Source organism: Arachis hypogaea, chromosome 19 (genome assembly GCF_003086295.3).
Source record: "Arachis hypogaea cultivar Tifrunner chromosome 19, arahy.Tifrunner.gnm2.J5K5, whole genome shotgun sequence".
Classification (NCBI taxonomy): domain Eukaryota; kingdom Viridiplantae; phylum Streptophyta; class Magnoliopsida; order Fabales; family Fabaceae; genus Arachis; species Arachis hypogaea.
Window position 1 is genome coordinate 15,296,644 of NC_092054.1, and position 11,218 is coordinate 15,307,861.

An 11,218-nucleotide genomic window follows, 5' to 3' on the forward strand; every position below is an offset into this window, starting at 1 on the left:
GTTTTATTTTAGTTAAATTTATTTTTCTATTTAAATAAATAATTATTTAAAATTAAAGTGTAATACAATAATTTATATATCTTATTTTTATAAAATTCAAAAATTTTAATGTAATAAATATTTTTTAAAAATAAAAATATCTGATTTAAAATTTTTTTAAAATTTATTTAAATATATACTCTAAAAAAATGTCAACGCCTAGAAGTTGTCACCTAATTCTTTAATTTGAACATCTTAATATATATGAGCATATTTTAAGATTTAATTTACAGACACATTTTCAGGCATAATGATTTGAAAATAATAACAATAATTTTTCTTTTAAGGAAATAAAAAAATCCAGCTATTTCATAGTCATAGGAATTATACATTATTTTTTTTATAAAGTAATTTTTGTAATATAATTAAATTAAGTTTTCTAAAGTTAGAATTTAGTTTAGTAAAATTTTTAGTTTTCAACAGCAGTTTTTTAAAGTTAACTTTTTAAAAAAAATTATATTATTTATATTTGATAAATCAAATTAAAAATGACTTTTTAATAAATACAAACAACAATAATAATTATATTTGATAAAATAACTTAAAATTTAAAAAAATCATAATAAATATAAATATAAAAATAAATTTAGATATTTATTAATAAACTTAATTACTTTGTTAGTTTTATAGTTTTACTAAATTTTTATTTAGCTTCTTATTTTAATTTAAAAGTTTGTAATTGAATCTTTATATTAATAAAAAATTTCAATTATTAGGTCTGTTCATGCTATTTTTGTTAAAATAAAAAATATTTTTGAAATATTTATTTTTGTATTTGATATAGTATAAATTATAAAATGTTCTAAATGCAAATATTATAGGATTATTGTATTTATTAGTGAAAGATAATAATTAGTAAGGATCTAATTATAAATTTTTATCTAGTATAGGAATTCAATTTCAAACTTTAAAGTATAAAAATATAATTAAAATTTTAATAAATATATAGAGACTAATAAAATAATTAAATTTATTAATACATAAAATTATATTACACGTTTTAATTATATAAGGGTTAATTTCTTCTTATATACTTCTAAATGTACCATAACTTTTAAAAATTGTAAATACATGTATAATTCTTTTATTCATCGAATACAAAACGAAGATCGAATGATTTAAAGGAATTCTTTGAATCTTAGTGTGACAATGATAATGTGAGGTGCGAAAAGAGAAGATAGATAAATCTCGGTTTGTAATTGTATAGGTAACATGGAGGAGTAAGAATAAAATTTTTTGAGAGAAAAGATGTCCAATGAAAGAAAGTGTGGGATGAAACAATTAACTATCGGAAGAAACAAGAAAAAATAGTAAAAAAAAATATCTTGTTGTAATGGCGGTAGCAAAGGAGATATAAGAAATCTAAAGACATCTTCAAACCTGTAGATTGGCATGATGCATTGGTAGTTTTGTGCAGAAATTTGGAGGTTACCTTTTTTATGCAAATAACAAATTGCTAGTATTCTTGTGTGATTTGGTTAATAAAGGTGAAAAAGTAATGGCTTTGGTCGAAGAAATTGAAGTGTTGATCTAATTTTTTATGGAGGAATCTATTTCTATCTTGGAGAATGTCGTAATTTTTTTAAAAGAAAAAAAGTTCAACACAACAAATGGAGCGTAAGAAGACAACAAACAGAATCAACGTAAAATCATAAAGAAAAAGTTAACCAACTCAAATAACACTAATATTTATTCTCTTGTCGGCATTGCCATCAACAACAAAAAGAATTTACACCTAACCACTTTTTATAGTTCATAAAGGACATATGGATAATCTTGTCAACTCCTTTTCCTTTATTCTGAAAAATTCTTCTATTCCTTTCTAACCAGATGTTTCAAATAATTGCATAAAAACACATCATTCATCTCTTGCGCTGCTCCTTGCTAGCTGATATCTCAGTCCAACTTAGAAAATGTTCCTTCAACGTCTGCGGGAATGATCATTGCCTTCCAACAAATGATAACCAAGCACACCAAACCTACCAAGAAAAATCACAACCAAGAAACAAGTGGTGACCATGTTCAACACCTTTGTTACATATAACACACATACAACATCTTCCTGGTTAATAACCCCAAGCCGACTCAGCCTTTCCTTCGTATTGACCCTGCCAGTCAAAACAAACTAGACAAACAGTTCAACTTTTGGTGGAAATAGACCTTTTCAAATTGTCCTAGTAAAGCTGTAACTTGTTATATCCTCCGGAATAATTTTCACCTACAATACCTGCACAAAAGAGTTAGTAAAAAAGACTCATTGTTTATCGAATTTTCACACAACTCTATCCTCTCTCTATCATAAGCAAGTTTGACCAGCCTTAATGTATCATGCAACTGGTTAACTAGATCCAACTCCCATTGGAATAGCTCTCGCCTCCATTGGAAGTTCCATATCCACTCAACCCCATCCCAAAACCCACAATCCCCTATAACAGATCCTCTTTGGTTTGAAACTGAGAAGAGCCTTGGAAACTGATCTTTCAGAGAACTACCACGCAGTCAGACATCCTCCCAAAACCGAGTTCCTCTCCCATCACCAACCTCCATAGCCAACCTAGTAATCATCTTCTGTCTTACTTGCTGATCCTTGAACTGTATCTGGCAGATATCCTTCCAGGGTCCCTTAGACAGGTAAAACCTGAGAGGATAGCAACACATTTGGGTCCAGGTTGTTATAAGAGTAAACCACCTTCTGCACAGTGGACACTCCTCTTTTGAGAATTGCCACCACCACTTAAATAGAAGAGCTGTGTTCCGCATCGTGGCATCCCCAACACCCAACCCACAAATTGTTTTGGGCACCTACACCACCTCCTACCTAATTAGAGTCATACCATTCCTACCATCCTCTTTGCTCCATAGAAATCTTCTCTGTAAGAAAATCAGTTTTTCTACAACAACCTTTGGCATTTTATATAGGCTCAAATAATATTCAGGAAGGCTATTTAACACAGATTTAATGAGCACTAACTTATCGACTTTATTAAGAATCTTGGCTTTTCATATGCTAAGTTTCTCCTCCACTTTGTCTATAATTGGCTTTCAAGTTTTCACCAATTTCGGATTAGCTCCCAGTGAGATCCCCAAGTATTTAACTGGAAGAGAGGCTTCCTTACAACCTAGCACACTGCATAAATACTGTACCCACTGATCATCACAGTTAATTGGAATCAAGCTAGATTTATCAAAGTTACTTAACCCCGACATCAACTTAAAGCAATGAAGAATCCTCCTGTAATTCTCCACGGTCACTTCTCACTACAAGAAAACACCTATTCAGCCACACTTTTTTTAGGCTACATTTGAAAAGCGTAGCCTATTCATAGAATAGGCTACGCTTTTCTCCGTGTTACCTTTTTTTAGGAGAATAAAAAACACAGTTGTAGCATCATCTAAAAAGTGTAGCCTTAGATATTTAAAAAATCACTTATAAAGCGTAGCCTTATCTTAATATCTATAGCTTTATCTTGATTCAAGAGACTGTAATCTTGCATGTTTCTAAATTCTAAGTGGTCGGTTCAGTCCCCTATTGCATCTCTTTCCCATTTATTGAAGATAAGTGTTGTTCATAAGTGTAGCTATGGTCGTATGTGTTTGCTAATTTTGTTTGAAATTTAAAATTAATAGTAAAAATATGTGCATGATAATAAGTAGCATTTTCTCAGTGTATTTTTGCTTCTTATGCTTACTATATGTCATTCTGTTTCCTGAATTTTAATATCAATTAAAAAACAAAATAGAAGATTTGCTAATGACTTTCAGTATGAAGCTACAATTTACATTTTACAAACACCATATGAATGAGTTGCTGATCCTTTTCTATGTTTTCGGAAGTTTTATTATTTTAAACACCAGCGGCCAATGCACGTTCAGCTGATTTACTCAGATCAGTGTCACATTGGAACTAACCTTCTTTCTTTATTTTTTCAGTCTAACTCAACTGTGTCATCATTTGGATTGTGAAACAGATCTGGTGGATGTGAAGTATTGGAGTTGGCACAATGAGATTGTTGGAGTTTGGGTGTCTGGTTGCAGTTCTATGTGGTCTTCTTGTGTCTGTAAAAGCTGAGATTTATATTGTAACAGTTGAAAATGAACCTGTTATTAGTTATGGAGGTGAAATTGATGGTTTTGAAGCTACTGTTGTTGAATCTGATGAGAAGATTATACCAATAGGTAGGTACTTGTAAGTATATTTATCTATAAATTTTTCATTTTTCGTTTTTTTTTAATGACATGTAAATATGTTTTGAGGAGGCTAATTAATACGATGAATGCTCCTTTGGTGAAATTAACCTTCCAAATCTAAATTATATGGAGAGTTTAGATAATTATTCTTTATATGTAAGTCGTGAACAATTTATTTGCTGTTGATGCTCTCTCTTTCTTTAAGAAAAGTAATACAATAATGACCTTGCACTCTGTTATGAACCAAGATCAATTATGTTTTTAATAAAGTCTTGTCTTATCTTTTTACTCATGTAAGTCAAAAGTAAGATATTTTAAATTTGTTTTCTCACTCTAATTTTCTTGTGTTATCCCTAGATATTAGTTGGCAGAAACTCTAAGACATGCACCTTGGAGTAAAATCTGTTGAAAGGGACTGAAAAGTGAAGAGACTTACAACACATACGCCGCAGTTTCTTAGACTTTCAACTGGAGTGTGGCCAACAGGAGGTGGCTTTGATCGAGCCGGAGAAGACATTGTGATTGGATTTGTGGATTCAGGGATCTATCCTCACCATCCGAGCTTTGCAACTCATAACACAAAACCATATGAGCCAGTTCCAAAGTATAGAGGTATATGTAAAATTGATCCAGATACTAAAAGAAACTTTTATTAGAAAATATTTATGTAGGATATAATATTTTAGTTTTTCGTAGAGTATTAATAGTAAATTCTAAGTGATCTCATGCTTATTTTGATATGGCTATACTTAATTTAGTGTGAGATATATGAATATTCAAAATTAACGTCATTCCAGTGCTTTTGGTTTTTTATAAATATATTTTACAGATAATTTTATTATTTAAAGAAATTTTTTAGTATAATTATGTATTTATTTTTATTTTATAATATTTAACTCATTTAATTAAAAATGCAGAATTATATATGTAATCACATTACTAAATATTATTTTGTACAAAAAATTATTAGAATATTATATATATATATAAACAAAAATTAAAAAAAAAGGGACAAAAGGCTACACTTATATAGAATAGCTATAGGTATACTATTTGTTACGTTTATAAAGTGATGCGGTAATCTTGAAAAGTGTAGCCTATTCTTTTGAATTCTGGTAACCATTAGTGCTGAAAAGCATAGCTTTTGATCCTAGATAGCATCACTTAAAAAGCGCACCATATTCCTAAAGGCCAGAAGCGTAGCCTTTGATAAAGAAAAGTGTAGGCTTTGAGAATAGGCAACACTAGTATAGACATCCTCCAGAAAAGCGTTTCCAAAGCCCAAAAAACGTAGCCTTTATCTAAAGCATCATTTTTTTTTTCATTTTTGGCTACACTTTTCAAATGTACCTAAATGGGTGTTTTTCTTGTAGTGTTTTCTGGAGGGTAGAATAGAATAATATTATATATCCGCAAACTAAAGATGCGACAGCTCAATGTGATCTCTACCAACCAGTAACGGAGATATGCGTCCATTTCTAATCGCATTCCCAAGGACAATATCGTAATTAACGAATAATTTTGGAAAACAAAAATTTTTAATAAAAACAATTAAAATTTGTTATTTTTAATTAAAATATATGAACCTAGCTTAATCAAATGGTCAAAGGGGACAACTAGATCGAGTTGGAATCAAAATTTTGGGAGAAACAAATTGATGAATATGATTCACAAGGTGAGAGAGACATGAACTTTCAACTAGCAAGAACAAAGATTTTACTTTCTTGGATAAGTGGAGGGAATAACCACTTATCCCCGGCAGGGTGAATTGATTGATATTCTACCTTTGAATTTTTAAGGGGGCATGTAGAATAGTTTGTTTTGAGTTGTAATGGTCCTGTTTGTTTATTTGTTGTTACTAGCCTTGTTTTGGTTTGAACATTAAACTAAGAGTAACCTATTAAGTTAAAATGGTACTCAAAAATTTGTATTCCTAATAAAACGAATTCTAAAAGACGTTAATAACAAATAAATCCTTGAAAATTTTTAAAATATAATAAAAAAAATTAGATATTAAATATATATTCTAAAAAATAATTTTTAAAATTAAATTTAAATACAAATTTTTGTAAACATTATTAGAAAAATAAAATTTTTTCATTCTTAAAATTTGATCATTTTTTGTCAAGTAAATTTTTTTAAAAAAATTTATGTGAATGACCACTTTTTTTAAAAAAAAAATTTCGGAGAACAAATTTTTAAATATTTATTCAAATATTGCCACAAAAATTTAGATCTAATAGATAAACCGTTTGCTAAATATAAAATTTATTTTGTTACTTACAAAAATTATAATATTTATTAGTTCTTTTTATCGTATTTCAAATTATTCAGGGATTGTTTTGTCGATAACATCTTTTAGGGATTTTTTTTATCAACGACTAAAACTTTTAAATACCGAATTAGTAGTTAACCCCTTTTACTAATTATATATAAAATATATAAAACGAGGTATTTATACTTTTTAAAAGCACAAATATCTTTTTAAAAATATTTATCAAAGTAAGTATAAGTACATTTTTTTCCTTCTTCTTCTCCTTATCTTCCCTTTCAATATTTTTTATTTATACAAATCAGTTTCTTTTTTTTTTGTGACTGAATATTTAAAACAACCAAGAAGAAAAGGAAAACAAAGTCCTAAGAGACTAAGAAGGTGCAAAGCAATCCCTCTGAATACTCATCTCAAACTCTCCTTCCAAGGCACTGAAAGTTCTACATGCTACAAATGTGATCTCAACACCGTCTTTATCATGGTGTCTGCCACTGTGTTTGCATCTCACAGGATCAAGTGAAAATCAACGCGCTACTTCCAAGTCATGATATCTTTGACTTTAAGCACCAAAGGATCTACACACCCGGTATTATCATGAGAATTGTTAACAAGAATGAAAGTCTCCAAACAATTCATTTTGCAAATTACATCTCTTTCCTTCAAGTTCCAAGCTAAAAGAAATCATCTCCAAATAGTAAATAACTCCTTGAAGAATATTGCAGCTCTCTATTGTTTTCAAACAGCCTCATTGCTAATTTTCGTTCCAGTCTCTGTTAACACATGCAAAACCAATCTGATCCCCAAAACCAGAAGCATCACAATTGATCTTAAAAGTATATATCCATCGAAGGAGGAACCCAAGAGCAACTAATCATAGAAGGAATAGAAACTCGTTGCAATTCAAAGACATTCTGAAACTCTTTTTCGAAGGCTAAAGCCATACGTGCCACTTTAAAAGGAGACCAAGACTCATGATAGTTAAAAATCTCATTGTTCTTAACTCTCCAAATCTACCACAGACCAGAAAAGAATCTAAAAGGAGACTCTTTGCTTTGGTACAAGAACCAGTTCTTCAAGTCTAGAGAATGACTAGAAATTTCTAGAGTCTGCCAAACAAACTGAGCTTTCGGACAATCCTAAATACATTGAAAAACCGTTTCCTAGCAAGTCAAGCAACTAGGACAACTATTGTAGGTGAAAGGCCTCTCTTGAGACAAAAAACAGCACTAGACAGTGCCTCTCGCAGACAAAGCCAAGCCAAGAATTTGATCTTTTTTGGAACAAGTTGACGTCAAAACCAAAGCTAGTTTTCTCTTTCCTCCCATCCAAACATCTTCTTGTAGAGCCATAAGTAGCCATTACGAGTATCATAAATTTTAGCCGCCCCACTAGACCAAGTCTAGCCTACCACTGAACCTGCTTGTACATCCGAGTTGTAGAAGAGAATGCTTTCATGCAAAATCTGTTGAAGAGGAGAATAGACCTTCTCAAGGAGCCACTCCCCAACCGACCAAAGATCTAAAATTCAGAGATCTGAATAAAAAATGTGAACATAATCCATCTCATTATATAGTTTTCCCTCTTTCTCCCATTTAGAGAACCAAAACTTCTAGTCCAAATTCCCAATGCACCAATCAAAACCATCATTCAAAATATCCCAAACACTGACTCCTCCAAACATAAGATCCGTTATCCGTAGAACGGCTGAAAGCGTCACCCAGAGAAAAATGGTATTTAGCTGCCAACAGTTGAACCCAAAACTTGTGGAGATAATGAAAGAGTTGCCAAACTAGCTAGCTTCTCAAGAAGAGCAACATTAGTACAAAATGGATCCTATATTCCTAGACCACCAATTTTTTTGGAGTGACCAACACCTTCCAGAGAAAATTTCTCATCATAGATGCTATAGAATTTGTTATCCTTTGAGAAAGAGAGAGACTTGCATGCAATAAGTAGGAATTGCCGCCACAACCGAATTGATCAAACAGAACCTTCTCGCCCTGTTGAATAAACGCCCTTTCTAGCTGGCTAGTGGTCCTCATATCTTATCCATAACCTCATTAAAAGATGTTCAGGTCACCCGAGAATGACTAAGAGTAATCCTGAAGTATTTGTCCAAATTCTAGACGAAAGGAATGGAGGACACCCCAGTAAAGATTTCTTTTCTAGTCGCTGAAACATTACGGGAACACAACGCTTTAGACTTCTCCACATTAATCTTCATCTCAGAAGCTTTACAGAAACTCTCCAATGCTGCCATTATATTTTGAACTTTTTGTTTCTCTGCTTTACAAAAGAGAAGAAAATCATCGATAAATATTAAATGGAAAATCCTTGGATTCCCTCTAGAAATAGCAACCGACTTCCACCTCCCCATAACAACTTGATGGTTAATCAAGCAGGACAGTTTCTCCATACACAATACGAAAAGATATGGTGACAGGATCTCCTTGCTGAAGACCTCGTCTAGGAGTAATTAAAAATGTTCAATCTATCGCCATTCCAGAGAATAGCAAAGAGAATGAAGCGACATAACTCATAATCAGGTTGACTGTAGGAATAGAAAAATCGAATTTTATGAGGGTCTGCATTAGAAACCTCAACTCTGTCATATGCTTTTTCTAAATCAATCTTAAACACCAAAGTTTCTTTCTTCGACTTAATCTTTTTCATGAAATGAAGAACCTATTGTGCTATAATAATGTTGTCTGGTGCTCCCCTTCCAAGAATAAAACTCCCTTAGGGCCAACAATATAGTGAGATGAGAGCGGAGTCTGTTGACCAGAACTTTAGTGATAAACTTATAGACCAAATTACAGAGACTAATAGGTCTAAATTCCTTCATCGATACTGGTGAATCCACCTTGGGAATTAGAACCAGAAAAGTCTCCATCATCTTTGAATCAATAGTACCCTAAAAAAAAACCTTCCTAACTATATTCCAAACATCCGAACCAATAATTTCTCAGTATTCCTTGAAGAAGTAAGCTTGAAAACTATCCGGACCTAGAGCCTTAAAGGAGTTCATGTTAAAAACAGCTGACTTAACTTCCTCCATAGTAATAGCCGCAGTAAGATTACAGCAAGCTTCCTCATTTATAGAAAGAAGTGAGACTTTATCCGAACACCCCAAATCAACATCCTCTAGCTGATAGAATAAGCTCTTGACGAAAGATCTAGCTTTCCGGCTAAGAGCCTCTGGATCCGTCTACCACACACCATCCTTAAGAAAGAGACCATGAAAATCTCATTTATCTTCTGCCGCACAAGTGTTTGATTATGAAAGAAGCTGGTGTTTCTGTCCCCGAACTTTACCCACTGTTCTCTAATTTTTTGAAACCAAAGAGGTTCCTCTTGCACAAGAGTGTTATTATAATCTTCAATCAACTGTTGTTCTTTTTGATGCATGAAAGAATCTTCCTTCTCTTTCAAATATTTCTGAAGATAATTAATTTGACGCTCTAATTCACATTTTCTAACAAGATATTACCAAACACTGTAGAATTAAACTCAAGAGAATTCTTCTACACCTCCGAAAGCTTGCCTTACATCACCTTTAAAGCCAGACCACCAAGATTGTTTCACAATATCTCTGTAATTAGGGTGAGTAGCCCAAGTCGTCATAAAATAGAGGTCTGTTTCTTTTCTGCTGCGGGTGCCCTTTACAGCACATTAAGATAGGACAATAATGATCATTACAGTTTATTCAGTATGTCTGCATAGGCCTTAGAAAAAGAGATAACCATCTACTATTAATACAAATCCGGTCAAACTTTTTTACTACTCTAGTATTAGTTTGCACTATTCTGTACCAAAAATATCTCTTAATAGTCTTCAAGTCAAACAGAGCACTATTCCCTAAAGAATTAACAAACTAATCAACACACCTATTCGAAAAATAACAAATACAAATCAGTTTCTAAATTAAATTGTACAGAAATATAAATAAAAAGAATATAAAAATAAAATACATAAAATTTAGTTAAAAACACAAATTATTTTGAGAAAAATCCAAAACAGCCATTGACAATTACCTCGAAAAACAACGAGGTTCATGACAAAAAAAATCTAATCCGATCTCTGACAATTATCTCGAAAGGACAACGAGGCTCCTGTGCCAAAAAAAGTCAATGTTATTTTTTTAGCATAAGGGCTAATCAGTCCTAAAAAAAAAAGATCAAAGGCCGTATTAGGTGTTTTTTTTCTTGGGACCTCGTTATCCTTTCGAGATAATTGTCAGGGGTCGGGTGGAGTATTCACTCAATTATTTTTAATTATATAAATTTTTTAGTTAAATAACAAAAAAATACACAAAAATATAACTTGAATATTTCTGTATTTATTGTCATAAAATTTCTATATTTGTCATAAACAAATTTATATGTTTTTTTTTATGTTTCTCTTCAAAAAGTGTGTTGACATTAAAAAAATATGTTTATTATAAAAAAAAATTTATGTTTTCTTCTTACATTTCTTCTCAAAAAGTATTAATCTTAAAAAATTTATGTGTTTATCATATACAAAATTTATGTTTTTATCGTAAGAAAAAAAATATATAATAAGTCTTCATAAAATTGTGATTATCTCCAAAAATTTATATGTTTATCACTTCAAAAAATTTCTGTATTTATCATTATTAAATTCATGTGTTTTTTTCTCATGCATGTTTGTCTTCAAAAATAGTATTTGCCTTCATAAGATTTTTGTGTTTATCATCAC